This window comes from Monodelphis domestica, chromosome 4 (genome assembly GCF_027887165.1).
Source record: "Monodelphis domestica isolate mMonDom1 chromosome 4, mMonDom1.pri, whole genome shotgun sequence".
Lineage (NCBI taxonomy): Eukaryota > Metazoa > Chordata > Mammalia > Didelphimorphia > Didelphidae > Monodelphis > Monodelphis domestica.
The window spans coordinates 65,489,751-65,506,403 of record NC_077230.1 but is presented as its reverse complement, the minus strand read 5'-3'; the positions used below and the strand labels follow the sequence as shown (position 1 = coordinate 65,506,403).

At 36.2% G+C, this 16,653-nt stretch overlaps 1 long non-coding RNA gene across 3 annotated transcripts in view; it reads right to left on the bottom strand.

Moving 5' to 3' along the window:
• Positions 1 to 16,653, bottom strand: part of LOC130453646 (uncharacterized) — a 135,242-nt gene that overhangs the window by 26,885 nt on the left and 91,704 nt on the right. The window contains exon 3 of one of the 3 annotated variants that reach the window (XR_008911101.1): positions 1,452 to 5,927. The exons of the other annotated variants lie outside the window; for them this stretch is intronic. This is a non-coding gene — a long non-coding RNA (uncharacterized LOC130453646). Of the gene's footprint in view, positions 1 to 1,451; positions 5,928 to 16,653 lie in introns of those variants that run through there. 3 annotated transcript variants of the gene reach the window in all.

The following is a 16,653-nucleotide window of genomic DNA, read 5'->3' as shown; positions in this document are numbered from 1 at the left end:
TTGTTTTTTCCTCTTCCAGATCCATTGGAGGGTTAGGGTTAGGACTCAGTAACTAGAGAGCATGCCACCATAGGGTACCCTCTCCTCTGATCCTTCTGGACATCCTCCACCCTCATTTATCCCTCACTTATTTCTAGCCACCTTATTTCTAGCCAACTCATCCAGGGAGGTTTAACTGCTCACACAACTTGGAACATGACAATGGTAATAATGATAATTAGAATGATAATGATAAAAAACTAATAATAAAAATAGTATTTATATAGCACTCCAAAGTTTCCAAAGCACTTTACATGTGTTATCTATTTCAGGCCTTACAACAACCCTATGTGGTAGGGTTATCCTCATTTTAAGAATGATGAAACCAATTCAGAGAGAAGATTTCTTCAGCATCACAGAGCTATATCTGGGACAGGATTTGAACTCAATCTTCTTGACTCCATTCCAATCTTCTATCCATTGCCCAATCTAGCTATTTCTAGCAGCTAAAGGGAGTCAACAATTGTATCTCTTCCAAATTGATGACAGACGACCAAATTTTATCCCTGTTTTATAAAGTCCTTCAGATAATAGTATCTATCCTATGTCTATGCCCTAAGAACTTTTGATACTAGCATCTGACATAATGATATAACCTTGGACCCTTGCACCTTAGCACCTTTCAATCCTCTGTTCTCTTATATTATCTGGGCCTTCATCTCTATCACTAAATTTTCTAATTTTCTTTTTTTTTTAATGTGTCATCTCCTCCAAATAGAGTATAGATTTCTTGAAAGAGACACTGTCTCACTTTTTTTTTCTTTTGCTATCCCCAGCACTTAGCATGGTGATTGTCATATTAATAAACTTTTTTATTCACTCTTTCATGTGTCCTAACTGGGAAAATTAAACTAGAGGCCAGTAAATATCCAATGCATGTTTCTAACTTCATAAACAGTCAACAAATTTTAGTAAGTAAATATATATTGTTGATTTCATTGACTGCTTTTCCCCAACTCAACTTGTGGTGTAATTGGGTTATAATATCTTATCATGATTAACTCCTGGTCAACTAAACTGGTTCCCACCCCAAAAAACAAAACAACTTAAAATACTTTAAAAAATACTTCATAAGAATTTTGGAATAGAAACACAGAAGAAAAACAACTGCTTGATCATATGGGTTGATAGGGATATGATTGGGGATGTAGACTCTAAATGATCCCTCTATTGCAAATATTAATAATATGGAAATAGGACTTGATCAACGACACATGTAAAACCCAGTGGAATTACTGAGGGGGGTGGAAGGAGGGGAGGGGAAGAACATGAGTCTTATAACCATGGAAAAATATTCTAAATTAATTAATTAAATAAAATTTTCTAAAAATAAGTAAAAACAAAAGTTAAAAGAAAAAATACTTCATAATATTTCACCCTGATCATTACTTCCTTCAATAAGTTTACTACTACCATCTAGAAATGAAAATCTGAAGATTTGGTAAAAGCATTTGGAGAGGTAAAAGCCAAATTCAATGAAATTTGATTCCTAAAAGGAAATGCAAACTGTGTTTAACCTGCTATGTTATGATATATGATGCTTGAATTGTTTGTTCCTGAGAGTAATTATAATTTGTAGTTTTTAAATCAAGAACTTTTTGATTGACTTAGTCTATAATATGTCTAGAGCAGCTTAAAAATATTTGAAGGAAGAGTGGGCAGACTTATTTGTGCTGCTTTAGAGGAAAGAAGGAGAACAAAGAAGCAGAAGTTAAAGTTCACAGTTCCAAGACAGCTTTATGATTAGATTTGTCCAACAAAAAAAAAAAATGAACTGCAATATGGTACAGTAAAATGAATACTGGATTTGAAGTCATATTTGAACTCAGAACCTGAGTTCTAATCCCAAATCTGCCAACTTACTACCTATGTGACCTTGGACAAGTTACTTAACCTCTCTTTGCCTCAATTTCCTTTTCTATATTAAATGAGATGATTGTACTAGATACCGTCTAATATCCTTCCAACTTTAAGTCAATGATCTTTTGAATTAATAATCTGCTTGTAACTAAAAGTATTTTTAAAAGGGCTGGAAATGCATCTATGATAGGCATTGTAAAAAAAGACTTCTTGAATTGGATAAGACTGTGAAGGAGAAAAGTGCTAAGATCCTTTCCAATTTTACAACTTTGTGGTTCTATGATTATGTCAGTCTCCCTACTTGAACTTATATATTACATTTCCAGTGGGTTGAAGCCAACCTCCCTGTGCTGTTTATTCTTACAGCATTTAGTTGTACTTGGATTAGGGCTCACAAATCAGGGGTTTGTGGTTAAAGTTGAATGTCTCTATCTCTTGACCACATTTCCAAATATAACTGATTTATCAGCCTTCACCAACAGTACTTGATCTTCCAAAAAAGGAAAAGTCCATGTTCCCCTCATGAGCAGCAGTTAAAAGACTAGGGAACTGGTCCCCCAGGGAGACCTTAAGGCAAATTATTATTCAGATGAGCCACTGCTGCTATGTTTCATTCCTCTGCCTTTTCTGGCTAGGGAATAAATTGATGACAACTTGACTAAGCTCTTTAAGAAATCATATTTTTCTGAATAGAGTTCAACATCGTGCTGGTGAACGGTTAGCCATCTGCTGGTGAGAACCACCTCAATATTCATTTTTTTAAAACCCTTACTTTCTTTTATATATAAGTATTGGTTCCAAGGCAGAAGAGTGGTAAGGCTAGGCAATTGGGATTAAGTGACTTGCCCAGGGTCACAAATCTAGGAAGTATCTGAAGCCAAATTTGAACCCAGGATATCCCATGTCTAGGTCTAACTCTCAATCCACTGAGGAACCTGGTCTGTCCTTACATTCATTCTTTATGTAAGTTATCCTTTCTTCTCCTTCCCAGTTACACCACTCATTTTGGGCACTTTAGAATTGAGCTGTCCTAGGTGAATGGATGAGTGAAAGCTCACCTCAACTCATTACATCTACCCAACTTTAGACCTTGCTTTGGACACAATGGCAAATATAGATTGGAATATTGCTATTTGCTTTGTAGTACAACCCACTTTCTCTTTTTAGTTTCTTCTTACTCTTACCTGGGAGGCAACAATTAAATCCACACTACTCTTATTACTGGAAAGAGGATGACAATATACTGTCCTTTGACTCCATTCACATTCCTTCTGTCAGCCTATACCAAAATTCCTTTCCCTGATCATTTATAATAAATGCTCCTCACTAGGATATTTAAGGTAGCAGAGAAAGGCTGGAGTGATGACACCAGGAAATAGGTTAGAGGGAAAGCTAAAATTCTCACTCCTTCCCCCCTCCCCACTTCCTGCCTCTCTCTGTCTCAGTTGGTCCTAACAGCTCTTCTCAAAGTAGTGAGTTCTTAAAAATTTCAAAAGACTACCTTTACACTGTAGCTCTTTCTGAAAGGGATTTATTCTTGTTTTTTCCTTTCTTTTAATTTTTAATTTTTTTTTAATTTGGTAAATTTCAAAAATTATTCCCTGGTTACAAAAATCATTTTCTATTCCTCCCTCCCCTCCCCCAACTCCTTCCCTCCTGTAGTCAATGCAAAGTTCCAATGGGTATCACGTGTGTCCTTGACCAAAATCCATTTCCATATTTTTGGTATTTGTACTAGAATGTTCATTCAGAGTCTACATTCCCAATCATATCCCCCTCGACCCATGTAATCAAGCAATTGTTTTTTTTTTATTTGGTGTTTTCACTCCCACAGTGTTTCCTCTGAATGTGGATAGAGTTTTTTCTCATAGATCCCTCCAGGTTGTTCAGGATCACTGCATTGCCACTAATGGAGAAGTCCATTATATTTGATTGTACCACAGTGTATCAGTCTCTGTGTACAATGTTCTCCTGGTTCTGCTCCTTTCACTCTGCATCACTTCCTGGAGGTTGTTCCAGTTCCCATGGAATTCTTCCGCTTTATTACTCCTTTAAGGACAATAGTATTCCATCACCAACATATACCACAATTTGTTCAGCCATTCCATAATTGAAGGACATCCCCTCATTTTCCAATTTTTTTGCAAACCACAAAGAGCGCAACTATGAATATTCTTGTACAAGTCTTTTTCCTCATTATTTCTTTGGGGTACAAACCCAGCAGTGCAATGACTGGATCAAAAGGCAAACAGTCTTTTAGCGCCCTTTGGGCATAGTTCCAAATTGCCTTCCAGAATGGTTGGATTAATTCACAACTTCACCAGCAAGAATTAATGTCCCCACTTTGCCATATCACCTCCAGCATTTATTACTTTCCTTTGCTGTCATGTTAGTCAATCTGCTAGGTGTGAGGTGATACCTCAGAGTTGTTTTGATTTTCATTTCTCTGATTATAAGAGATTTAGAACACTTTTTCATGTGCTTATTAATGGTTTTGATTTCTTTGACTGAAAATTGCCTATTCATGTCCCTTGCCTATTTATCAATTGGAGAATGGCTTGATTTTTTGTACAATTGGTTTAGCTCTTTGTAAATTTGAGTAATTAAACCTTTGTCAGAGGTTTTTGTTATGAAGATTGTTTCCCAATTTGTTGCTTCCTTTCTAATTTTGGTTACATTTTTTTTTTGTACAAAAATGTTTTAATTTGATATAGTCAAAATTATTTATTTTACATTTCGTGACTCTTTCTGTCTTACTTGGTTTTAAAATTATTCCCTTCCCAAAGGTCTTACATGTATACTATTTGGTGTTCACCTAATTTACTTATAGTTTCCTTCTTTATATTCAAGTCATTCATCCATTCTGAGTTCATCTTGGTGTAGGGTGTGAGATGTTGATCTAAACCTAATCTCTCCCATACTTCCTTCCAATTTTCCCAACAGTTTTTATCAAATAGTGGATTTTTGTCCCCAAAGCTGGAATCTTTGGGTTTATCATAGACTGTTTTGCTGAGGTCATTTACCCTAAGTCTATTCCACTGATCCTCCTTTCTGTCTCTTAGCCAGTACCAAATTGTTTTGATGACCACTGCTTTATAATATAGTTTGAGATCTGTGGATCTTCAGAGCTATGCTCCAGTCTTTTAAATGTAAGTCACTAGCCAGGAATCCAGAGCAGGTGCCTGCTAGCTCCTTCTCCAAAGTTCAAGAGAGAAGAAGTGACCAGTTTCAGATGCTGGCTTTCTTAACTGTCTCCTTGACCAGATTCTTCTTTAGAATCTCCTTCCTTCTTTCCTTGACTGACAGTTCTTTCAAGTTTCCATTTCCTTGTATTTGCTCACCAATCTCACTGATATTATAATCTCTTCCTCACACACTCTCCTATTTTTGTAGTATCCTAGTGGAATGTAAACTCCTTGAGGGTAGGGACCTTTGTATTTGTAACCCTAGCATCTGGCATAGGTCCTAGATGAAGCTTTAGAAATGCTTGTTAATTGATTGGCTAATTCTTAGCATCTCATGACATTATTTCAGAAGAGCCAAGAAAGCACACTCATTCCAAAAGTTCCTCCCTCCTCTAATTTGCTATCACTTGAAATTCAACAAGTCAACATTCTTTCCTTCAGTTTAGGAATTTATTTGTTTGGGCATGGTAATGCAAGCTGATGCCCCTTTCTCTCTTAAACTTGGGATCTATGAGCTTCAGTAGGCTTTTTCTGATTAAGTATTTGAGCTAAGTGCAGCATCAATATGATGAGGCCAGAGGAGTGAGAGGATGGGCCTTGGTTGTTTAAGAAGAGGTAACGAACAGATAAATTGAAATGAGTAAGTCATAGTTTATGCATATACATATATACATATATCTTTTTATCAAATGATGCCTTCTCTAATGGGGGACAGGAGGAAGGGAGGGTGTTAACTGGCTATTTAAAAGTAACAAACAAATAAAGAAGAAGAGACAAATCAGCCCAGGTCAGAAATGGAGCAGGTCAAAGCTTTCCAGGGATGAGTATCTCTGCAGTTTCCACCTGAGTAAGATGAGAAGAGCCAGTCTTAATTTTTTAAAAATCATTTGCCTGTCAAAATGTAAATACTCATAAGATAAGTAACATGTTTAGGCTTTAAAGTGAACAAATAGATCATATACTTTTCTTTTTTTAATTTTTAAATTTTTATTGATTGATTTCTATTTTTCCATGGTTATATGTTTCATGTTCTTTCTATCTCCTCCTCCTTCCCCCCCTCAAAGCTGATGAGCAATTCCAATGGATTTTATAAGTATTATTGTTCAAAACCTATTTCCATATCATTAATATTTGTAATAGAGTGATCATTTAAAGTCAACATTCCCAATCATATACCCATCGAACCATGTCATCAATCATATGTTTTTCCTCTACATTTCTACTCTCACAGTTCTTTCTGTGCATGTGGATAGTTTTCTTTCTTATAACTTCCTCTGGATTGTTCTGGATCATTGAATTGCTGCTAATAAAAAAGTCTATTACATTTGATTAGGCTATAACGTATCCATCTCTATGTACAATGTTCTCCTGGTTCTGCTCCTATCACTACACATCAATTCCTGTAGATCATTCCAGTACCCATGGGATTCCAATTCCTCCAGTTCATTATTCCTGTCAGCACAATAGTATTCCATCACCATCAGATACCACAATTTTTTCAGCCATTCCCTAATTGATGAACATCCCTTCATTTTCCAATTTTTTGCCACCACAAAGACTGTGGCTATGAATATTTTTGTACACACATTTTTCCCTATTATCTTGTTGTACACCTAGGTTTGGTGTACAAACCTAGCAGCGATACTGCTGGATCAAAGGGCAGGCAGTCTTTTATAGCCCTTTGGACATAGTTCCAAATTGCCTTCCAAAATGGTTGAATCAATTCACAACTCCACCAGCAATTCATTAGTGTCCCAATTTTGCCACATCCCCTCCAACATTTATTACTTTCCTTTGCTAGGTGGTACCTCAGAGTTGTTTTGATTTGCATTTCTCTAATTATGAGAGATTTAGAACACTTTTTCTTGTGCTTATTGATAATTTTGATTTCTTTATTTGAAAACTGCATAATCACATTCCTTGCCGATTTATCAACTGGGGAATGGCTTGATTTTTTTTTTTTGTACAATTAACTTAGCTCCTTACAAGTTTGAGAAATTAGACCTTTTCCAGAGGTTTTTGTAATAAAGATTTTTCCCCAATTTGTTGCTTCCCTTCTAATTTTAGTTGCATTGGTTTTGTCTGTATAAAACCTTTTCAATTGAATGTAATCAAAACTATTCATTTTACAATTTGTAATGTTCTCTATCTCTTGCTTGGTCTTAAATTCTTTCGGATCATCTACTTTTCTGAGAATAGGATTGTACTGGAGAAAAGAGATAATGAAGGCAAAAAAAAATCTTTAGAAGATACTCTGAAGGGAGCAAAGAGAAGACTTATGATAAAACTGTTGCCTTTATAGGCCAGCCTTTAGTGTGACAGAGTCTTTGAATGACCTTGAGTTACTCATTTAGGAGTTTTCTGTCTCAAATAATATTTTAAAGAACAATAAGATATTCTTGCCACATGTGGGGTATGGAATTCCCCATAATACCCATAATATGTAAAAGATCCCAATACCATGCTCTTTAAGCTTTAGGCTTGCTATCGTTACTTACGAAAAGGCCAGGAAATTAGTTATATAGGAAACAGAGACTATGATGTTATACCTCTCCAACTAAACCCCATTAAATCTGTTTTTTTTTCTACCATTCATCTACATGGGAGAATAAAAAATATTTAGAATTATAAGATTTGAATTAATATCCAACCCTCCTAGAATTATATTTTATAAAGTGTATTAATAATCACTTGAAGTAGGAGGAATAAAAGGAAATAGAAGTATAAAAAACCCAATTACCTAACAAAATCAAGACTCTCCTTGCCTGTTTAAAAAGCCTGCTCCACCAAAGCTGGGACAGGAAGAGAAGCATGAGAGGTGGGGCTACACACAATTTATAACCTCTCTATGTCAGCATGTAACATGAGAAAGAGAGTGGGGTGCTGGGAAGCATAGTTTTTTAAGGTAACAGATTCTAATTTCACAGAATTAAAATTCCCAGAACTATTTGATGGTTATTAGGCAAATTATCATTACCTGATTTAGAGATGGCCTTGGGAATGGAAATTCAGAATTATATGTATTCTAAATTGCATGAGGGAGTCAAATCAGCCTTGGATGTATATATTAAGATTATTTATAATTAATCAAGCCTTTGTTTAACATATAGTATGCTAGTCACTGTGTTGGGCAATAGAGATACAATCTTTTAAAAATGAAATAGTCTCTGCCCTCAAGGCAAGAAGTATTTATTAAGCACCAACAAAGCTAAATGCTTTATAATTATTTCATTTACTCTTCAAAAGTCTGCCTGAAAGAGGATTATTATTTTCCACATTTTAAAATTGAGGAAACTGAGACAAAGGTGAAATGATTCAATTAGGGTCACACAGTTAAGTGTCTGGCATTGGATTTGAACTCGGGGCTTCCTGATGCCAAGCCTGGCACTTTACTGTACCATCTAGCTGCCCTCAAGGAACTTATATTCTGTCTTCTCCTCATAGGTATGAATATGAATGAATACAAAATGCATACAAAGTAAATAAAAGGTAGGGGAAGGGTATAGCTGGTGATATCAGGTAAGTCCTCTTGTAGGAGATGCCAGAACCTGAGTTTTGACGGAATCTATGGACACAAGTGAAGAGAAAATATATTCCAAGTATGGTGGACAGTGTGATAGAGGCTGGCACTAAAGAAAAAGTGCCAGGCTGAAGAGTGGGTGAAACTGATCACCTTGGCAGGGGAGGGGCCCCAGGAGTTTGTTATCTTGAGGAGGAGAAGACTCTGGCTGGTAGAGGAGTTGGTGGCTTTCGGTCTTGAGAAGCTGAAGACAGAAGGTGGGAAAAGACTTTCTCCACTTTTCCTGCTGGTGACTGTAAATCTTTCCCCCCAGCACTTCCCAACTGAAGGGACTTTCTGAAGAGAAACCTGAGCCGACTTTACCTCTTTGAGGTGATCAGTTTCTCAAGACCAAAAGTCCTCATCGAGGTGATCAGTTTCACCCACTCTTCAGCCTGGCACTTTCTCTTTAGTGCCAGCCTCTATCACAACAGTCTATACAATGACATGGATATGAAAAAACCAGATGTTGTAGGTGAAGAACAGCAAAAGACTATATTGGCTTAGAGAAGTAACGTGAAATAAGTAGAGAAGGGTGGCCAAGTTAGATTGTGAAGGACTTTAAATACCAGAGGAGTTTGCATTACAACTTATGCAAGCCACTCCTAATGGAATGCCATCTCATCTAGCCCAAGATCATAAATCTCCTTTGGTGAATTAGTCTTTACTCCCAAGTGGGCATAATCAAAATTCAGCGATGTGCTGCCAAAAGAGATGGCTTTGGGCTTGATCCAGAAGACAACGAGAATTAGAATGTAATTACTTCTCTTCATCATAGAATTAGTATTCATCAATTTTAAAGTATAAGACAGGAAGACACTCCCCACTAAAGCATCCCAAAGGGGGCTTGTCATTTCCAGCACTATTGTGGAAATTTTAAACTATGTATATGGAATTAGCTAAAATTAGCAGTGCATCTGATCTATTTTTCAGATAGACATATTTGGCAGCAAACATTGTGTAATCCAGATGCATTACCCCCACAGCCCTTACTCCCCACTCCACCCCCCAACCAAAATATCTCTAACATTTATGCTGCCAACACTGTCAGCACACTTTGCTCTAAGAGATTAGAGGTTGCCTACAAATAATTTCCAATGAATAACTCTAATTAGTGGCTAAAGTTGGCATATTTCCTGCTATCTGAAATTAGATCACAGAGTTAGGTGGAGATGAAAAAAGTCCTATTAACTCTCGAGGCTTCCCATTCTTATTTGCTGGGGGAAATTACTGTTTTGAACTTTATCTGTGACTATCAGAAGTTTAGAGTCAGCAGTAATAACAAGATATGCGGCAGATTTGACTTCCACATCACCTCTCTCATATCCCTTAATCTGTTAGAGTGTCAACTAGGTTTCATTAAGAGAAGCCTTGAGAACCATTGTATTTCTGTTTGTTTTTGTTTTTAAATTTTACATTATTTATTAACATTCTTTTATTTTACATTGATATCATTTCCCAATTACTCTTTGATATCCCACCACCAATGGATACATTCCATAAAAGAATCTTCCTTTGCAACAGACAGATAATAACATTATTAAGTACCTACTATGTGCTAGTCACTGTGCTAAGTAGTAGGGATACAAATACTTTTTTTAGAACCCTTACCTTCTGGCTGTGTATTGGTTCCAAAGCAGAAGAGTGGTAAGAGCTAGGCAATAGGGGTTAAGTAACTTGTCCAGAGTGACAGGGCTAGGAAGTAGGAGGTCAAATTTGAACCCAGGGCCTCCCATCTCTGGATCTGGTTCTCAATCCACTGAGCCACCTAGCTGCCCCTTTTAGAATACAAATGTGAAAAAAAAAAGTAATCCCTGCCTTCAAGGAGATTACAATTTAATGGGGGACTATAACATAGGAAAGAAAGCTTAAAAGAGGGAGGAGAAATCCAAGTGTAGAGTGTGTGATGGAGAAATACAGTGGAATACAGAAACTAAGAGATGGCTGGCCTGGGTACCCTTCTTCAATCAGAAGGGCAAAGGGTACCTAATGAATCCTGAATACCAAGACTGCTTTGATCTCTTAGGAAGACAAATTCTGATGGTAATGAGGTTCCTGGGGAACATAATGGAGAAACAACAATGATTTTGCTAAGCAAAACAATCAACACATTGGCCACGTATAAAAACGTATGTCTTATTCTGTATCTATAGTTCAGTACCTCTCTAACAAGAGACAAAAAGCCTGATTACTATCAGTCCTCAGAAGGTATAGTAAATTGTTTCCTTTAAAAAAAAAAACTCCAAAATCATGTTTGTGCTTTGTTCTATTGAGAGAAAGAGAGAAAGCAAAAGAGAAAAGCACAGAATATCAGAGAGGAGAAGGAAGGGAAGGGAAGGAATGGGAAGGTGTGAATTTTAGATTTTCTATGCCCTGATTAGTTTTTAAAATCCTAACAAACAGGAATGCATACACCCCTACTTATGGATTAAGTGTTGAGGAGGATGGCCTATGACTAACATGTGCTAGCAAGTGACAAATAAGAAACAACTAACAGACCCCCTGGGCTGTCCTAAGTCAATCTTAAGCGACCATTGGTACATGTGAGACGCAGGAAGTGATGTAAAAAAGAGTCTAGATATTTCGCGTCTCTTCCTCTCTCTGGGCTCTCTTTTGCAGAGATGTGGCTCTGACTCTCTCATGGAACCTGGCTCTAACTCTGTCTCTTGCTCGTTGGAGATGTTAGTCTCTGTCAGCAACGTGGGGAGTGCTGGGGTCTTGGGTCTTGGTGGCTTGGCAGCTTGGTGTGAGCGTACTAGGTGAGTGAGTTTAGGCTGATTCTTTTTTCCTTTATCTTCCAAAACACTATCCTCTTAGGAATCCCCTAATCTCTGAGGAGGCCTCATGGCTAAGTTCTCTGAACTTCCCTTGGCTTAGGCTAGGCTAGAGAAATATTATACCCCTTTATCTTCTTCTTCTTCTTCTTCTTCTTCTTCTTCTTCTTCTTCTTCTTCTTCTTCTTCTTCTTCTTCTTCTTCTTCTTCTTCTTCTTCTTCTTCTTAATTCCTTCTATCTATATTAATTAAACCACCATAAAATTCCCAAACTGACTTAAGTATTTTTATTGGGATTTTAATTAATCCCTGGGGACCATTAGTATAATATATTCAGTCAAAAGCCCCTAAATTTACCCCTTACAAAGGGAAGGGAAAGGAATGGGAAGAGAAGGGAAGGGAAATGAATGGGAAGGGAAGGGAAAGAGAAGGCAAGAGAAAGGAAGGGAAAGGAAGGTGATAGAGGGATAGAGAAAGACAGAAAGAAAAGAAAGAAATGGATGGAGAGAGAGAGAAGAGTGAGAGAGAGAAAAGAGAGAGAATTTTCTGGGGATACAAATGCATACAAGCATGATGACTCAGCTTCAAGAAGCTTATATTCTTATGGAGGAAGACAATACATAAAAGGGAACCAAAACAAGTTGAGGGATACCCAAATAGGAATTATATGAAGATGTCTGATAAGTGACATGGAAACCTAGTTTGAGACAAGATAAGGCAAAGCCAAGCTTCCTGTGGGACAGAATCCATGGTTCCAGTGAGTGAGAGATGATAATGATGGCCAGAGAACCGCAACCTTATGTAGAAGTCTAGCAAGGAACAAATTAAAGGATTTTCCTTTGGCCCCAGCATAAGCCTTTTTGAAGGAGGTTTATTACTCATAAAGGTGGAGCTTGTCTGCACTGTGTAAGTAATATGTAGTCAGTTATTATCGAAGGGAACAAGAATCATCACTTACTTATGTCACTTTCCATTTAAGGACAGCAGAAAGACACCCCAGGCAATGACTTCTCAGTACTACATGGGTGGTTAGACATTTAGCCTTGAATTATAAACCAAGATAGTCATCCCCTGTTAGAGTCATGTCTACATGTCATTAGAACATCAGTAAGCCTTTGCTTAGCTACTAACATGACAGATTTCTGACAGAGCCAAAACCCATCCAAAGGCTCTGAGGTGCAAAAATGACTTTGAAGCCCCATGGGTATCAATATAACTCTCTGTAATATTCTGAGAATGTTGGGCACTTCTGGCCACATAGACCCAGTGAGAGATTGTGAGATCCATACATATAGTAGACCTCTTTAGTCTAAGGTAGGGTTTAATAGCCAGTCAGAAATGTAACGTACAATAGGAAAGTCACATTAGTTAGTAATAATGAAAAGTTAACTACTGCCTTGTCAAATGTGCATTCCAAATTCTATCAGTAGTTTTTGCTCCCTTTTAGCATTCTCCATTTATTCAAATACCTAAAGCTGTGTGTTTCCAATGGACATTTAGCCAGGAATTTGGTAACTTTAAAAGCTTGATTCAAAGGAACAAAGCTAATTAAATTTAAGAACATGGTAGGATGTGGATCATTCAGATCTCATAGAGCTTTCTTTAAAATATGAAATGTAAAGTATATGCTTTAAAAAAAGAAATACTTGAAATTTAATTTTTCCCCTGAAAGAATTGCTGTATAGGGGAAAAAATTTCATTCAGAGATTTTGAACTTGTCATATGTGACAGGAAGTAATCCTCAATCATAAAGGCCTGACTGAAAATGATTATAACCAATGTTTATATGCTTATTTTCTCTTAAGTGCTTTGTAGATTATTCTTTCATTTTTGTTTTTATTTGGAAGCATACATCTAAGTCAGGAAGGGGACAAGAAGTACTATTACTATTCAGTTGTCTTAGTCAGATCCAACTGTTTAGGAAATCATTTGGGATTTTTTGTTTTGTTTTGTTTTCAGTCATGTGAAACTCTTTGTGATCATATTTTGGGTTTTCTTGGCAAAGATGCTGTACTGGGTTGTCATTTCCTTCTCAAACTTATTTTACAGGTGGGTAACTGAGGCAGAGAAGTGATTGGTCAGAAGGCATGATGATAGATTTAAACTGAAGAAGATGAGTCTTCCTGACGTCATGCTTTACCAATCTGCCTCTTGATGCTTGTTTACACTTAAAGGGACTTAAAGTTTATTTTACAAATGGGGAAACTGACACACATTTAACATATGCCTAGATTAACAGAAGAATAAATAGAATAATTAAATAATCCCATATCAAAATAAGAAATTGAACAAGTCATCAAAGAACCAGATGGATTCACAAGTAAATTCTATCCAACATTCAAAGAACCCAATACTACACAGACTATTTGACAAAATAAACAAAGAAGGAGTTTACCAAATTCCTTTTATGACACAAATATGGTACTGATTCCAAAGCCAGGCAGGTCAAAAATGGAGAAAGAAAACTATAGACCAATCTCCTTAATGAACATAGATGCAAAAAAATCTTAAATAGAATATTAGCAAAAAGACTCCAGTGAGCGATCACAAGGATCATTCACTATGATCAGGTGGGATTTATACCAGGAATGCAAGGATGGTTCAATTTTAGGAAAACCATTCACATAATTGACCATATCAACAAGCAAACCAACAAAAAGCATATGATTATCTAAATAGATGCAGAAAAAGCCTTTGACAAAATACAACACCCATTCCTATTGAAAGCACTAGAAAGTATAGCAATAGAAGGGCCTTTCCTAAAAATAATAAACAGTTTATGTCTAAAACTATCAGCAAACATCATCTGCAATGGGGATAAACTAGAAGCCTTCCCAATAAGATCAGGAGTGAAACAAGGATGCCCATTATCACCTCTATTATTCAACATTGTACTAGAAACTTTATCAGTAGCAATAATAAAAGAAAAATAAATTGAAGGTATTAAAATAGGCAATGAGGAGATCAAGCTATCACTCTTTGCAGACGAAATGGTGGTCTACTTAAAGAATCCTAGAGAATCAACCAAAAAAATAGTGGAAATAATCAACAACTTTAGCAAAGTTGCATGATACAAAATAAACCTGCATAAATCATTAGCATTTTTATATATTTCCAGCACATCCCAGTAGCAAGAGTAAAAAAGAGAAGTTCCATTTAAAATCATCCTAGACAATATAAAATATTTAGGAATCTATGTGCCAAGACAAACACAGGAACTATATGAACACAACTACAAAACACTTTCCACATAATTAAAACTAGACCTACAAAATTGGAAAAAACTTTATTTTACTTTACTTATTCAATGCATTTAATTTACTTATTCAGTTCATACTTATCAAACTACAAAAAAAGGGTTTTTTTACTGAATTAGAAACAAAAACTATAACAAAGTTCATTTGGAAAAACAAAAGATCAAGAATATCAAGGGAAGTAATAAAAATAATGTGAAGGAGGGGGGCCTAGCAGTACCAGATCTTAAATTGTACTATAAAGCAGTGCACTATAAAGTCATCAAAACAATATGGTACTGGCTAAGAGACAGAAGGGAGGATCAGTGGAATAGATTTGGGGTAAATGACCTCAGCAAGACAGTGTATGATAAACCCCAAAAGCCCAGTTTTTTAAATAAAAATCCATTATTTGACAAAAACTGCTGGGAAAATTGGAAAATAACATGAGAGAGATTAGATTTAGATCAACATCTCACTCCCTACACCAAGATAAACTCAGAATGGGTGAATGACTTGATTTTAGAGAAGGAAACTATAAATAAATTGGGTGAACACAGAATAGTAGACCTGTCAGAGCTTTGGGAAAGGAAATATTTCAACACCAAGCAAGAGCTAGAAAAAAATATAATATATAAAGTAAATAATTTTGATTACATTAAATTAAAAAAGTTTTGTACTAACAAAACCAATGCAACCAAAATTAGAAGGGAAGCAACAAATTGAGAAAAAATTTACAAAACCTCTGACAAAGGTTTAATTACTCAAATACATAAGGAGCTAAATCAATTGTACAAAAAATCAAGGCATTCCCCAATTGATAAATGGGCAAGGGATATAAATAGGCAATTTTCAGATAAAGAAATCAAAACTATTAATAAGCACTTGAAAAAGTGTTCCAAAACTCTTATAATTAGAGAGATGCAAATTAAAAAAAAAAAAAAACAACTTTGAGGTACCACTTCACACCTAGCAGATTGGCTAACATGACAGCAAAGGAAAGTTGTAAATGTTGGAGGGGATGTGACAAAATTGGGACATTAATGCATTGCTGGTAGAGTTGTGAATTGATCTAATCATTCTAGACGGCAATTTGGAACTATGTCCAATGGGCTTTAAAAGACTTCCTGCCTTTTGACCCAGCCATAGGACTGCTGAGTCTATATACACCAAAGAGATCATAAGGAAAAAGACTTGTACAAAAATATAGCCACACTCTTTGTGGTGGCAAAAAAAAAAATGGAAAATGATGGAATGCCCTTCAATTGGTGAATGGCTGAACAAATTGTGGTATCTGCTGGTGATGGAATACTATTGTGTTAAAAGGAATAATGAACTGGAGGAATTCTATGTGAACTGGAATGACCTCCAGGAATTGATGCAGAGTGAAAGGAGAAGAACCAGGAGGACATTATAGATAAAGATGGATATATTGTGATACAATCAAATATAATGGACTTTTCTATTAGCAGCAATGCAATGATCCAGGATATTTTTGAGGGATTTATGAGAAAGAATGTTATTCACATCCAGAGAAAGAACTGTGGGAGAAGAAATGCAGGAGAAAAACACCTGCTTAATCACTTGGGTCGATGGGGATATGATTGGGGATGTAGACTCTAAAGGATCACGTTAGTGCAAATATCAATAATATGGAAATATGTCTTGATCAATAACACGTGTAAAACCCAGTGGAATTGCATGTTAGCTATGGGAGACAGTGGGAGGAGGAGGGAAGGGAAAGAACATGAATCATGTAACCAAGGACAAATTTTATTAATTAATTAATTTAAATTTTACAAAAAGATGGAGAAACTAAGGGATTTAACCAGTGTCACAAATCCACATGACTGGAACTCAGGGCTTCCTGACCCTGAGGCCCATCCTTTATTCACATTTTTTTTCATGTTTTCTCTCTAGTTTTCCTCTGGAAATGTTTCCACTGGAAATTAACAATGTACCTTCTTCTAATTCTCTTGACTATGAATTTGTGTAGGTGCCAA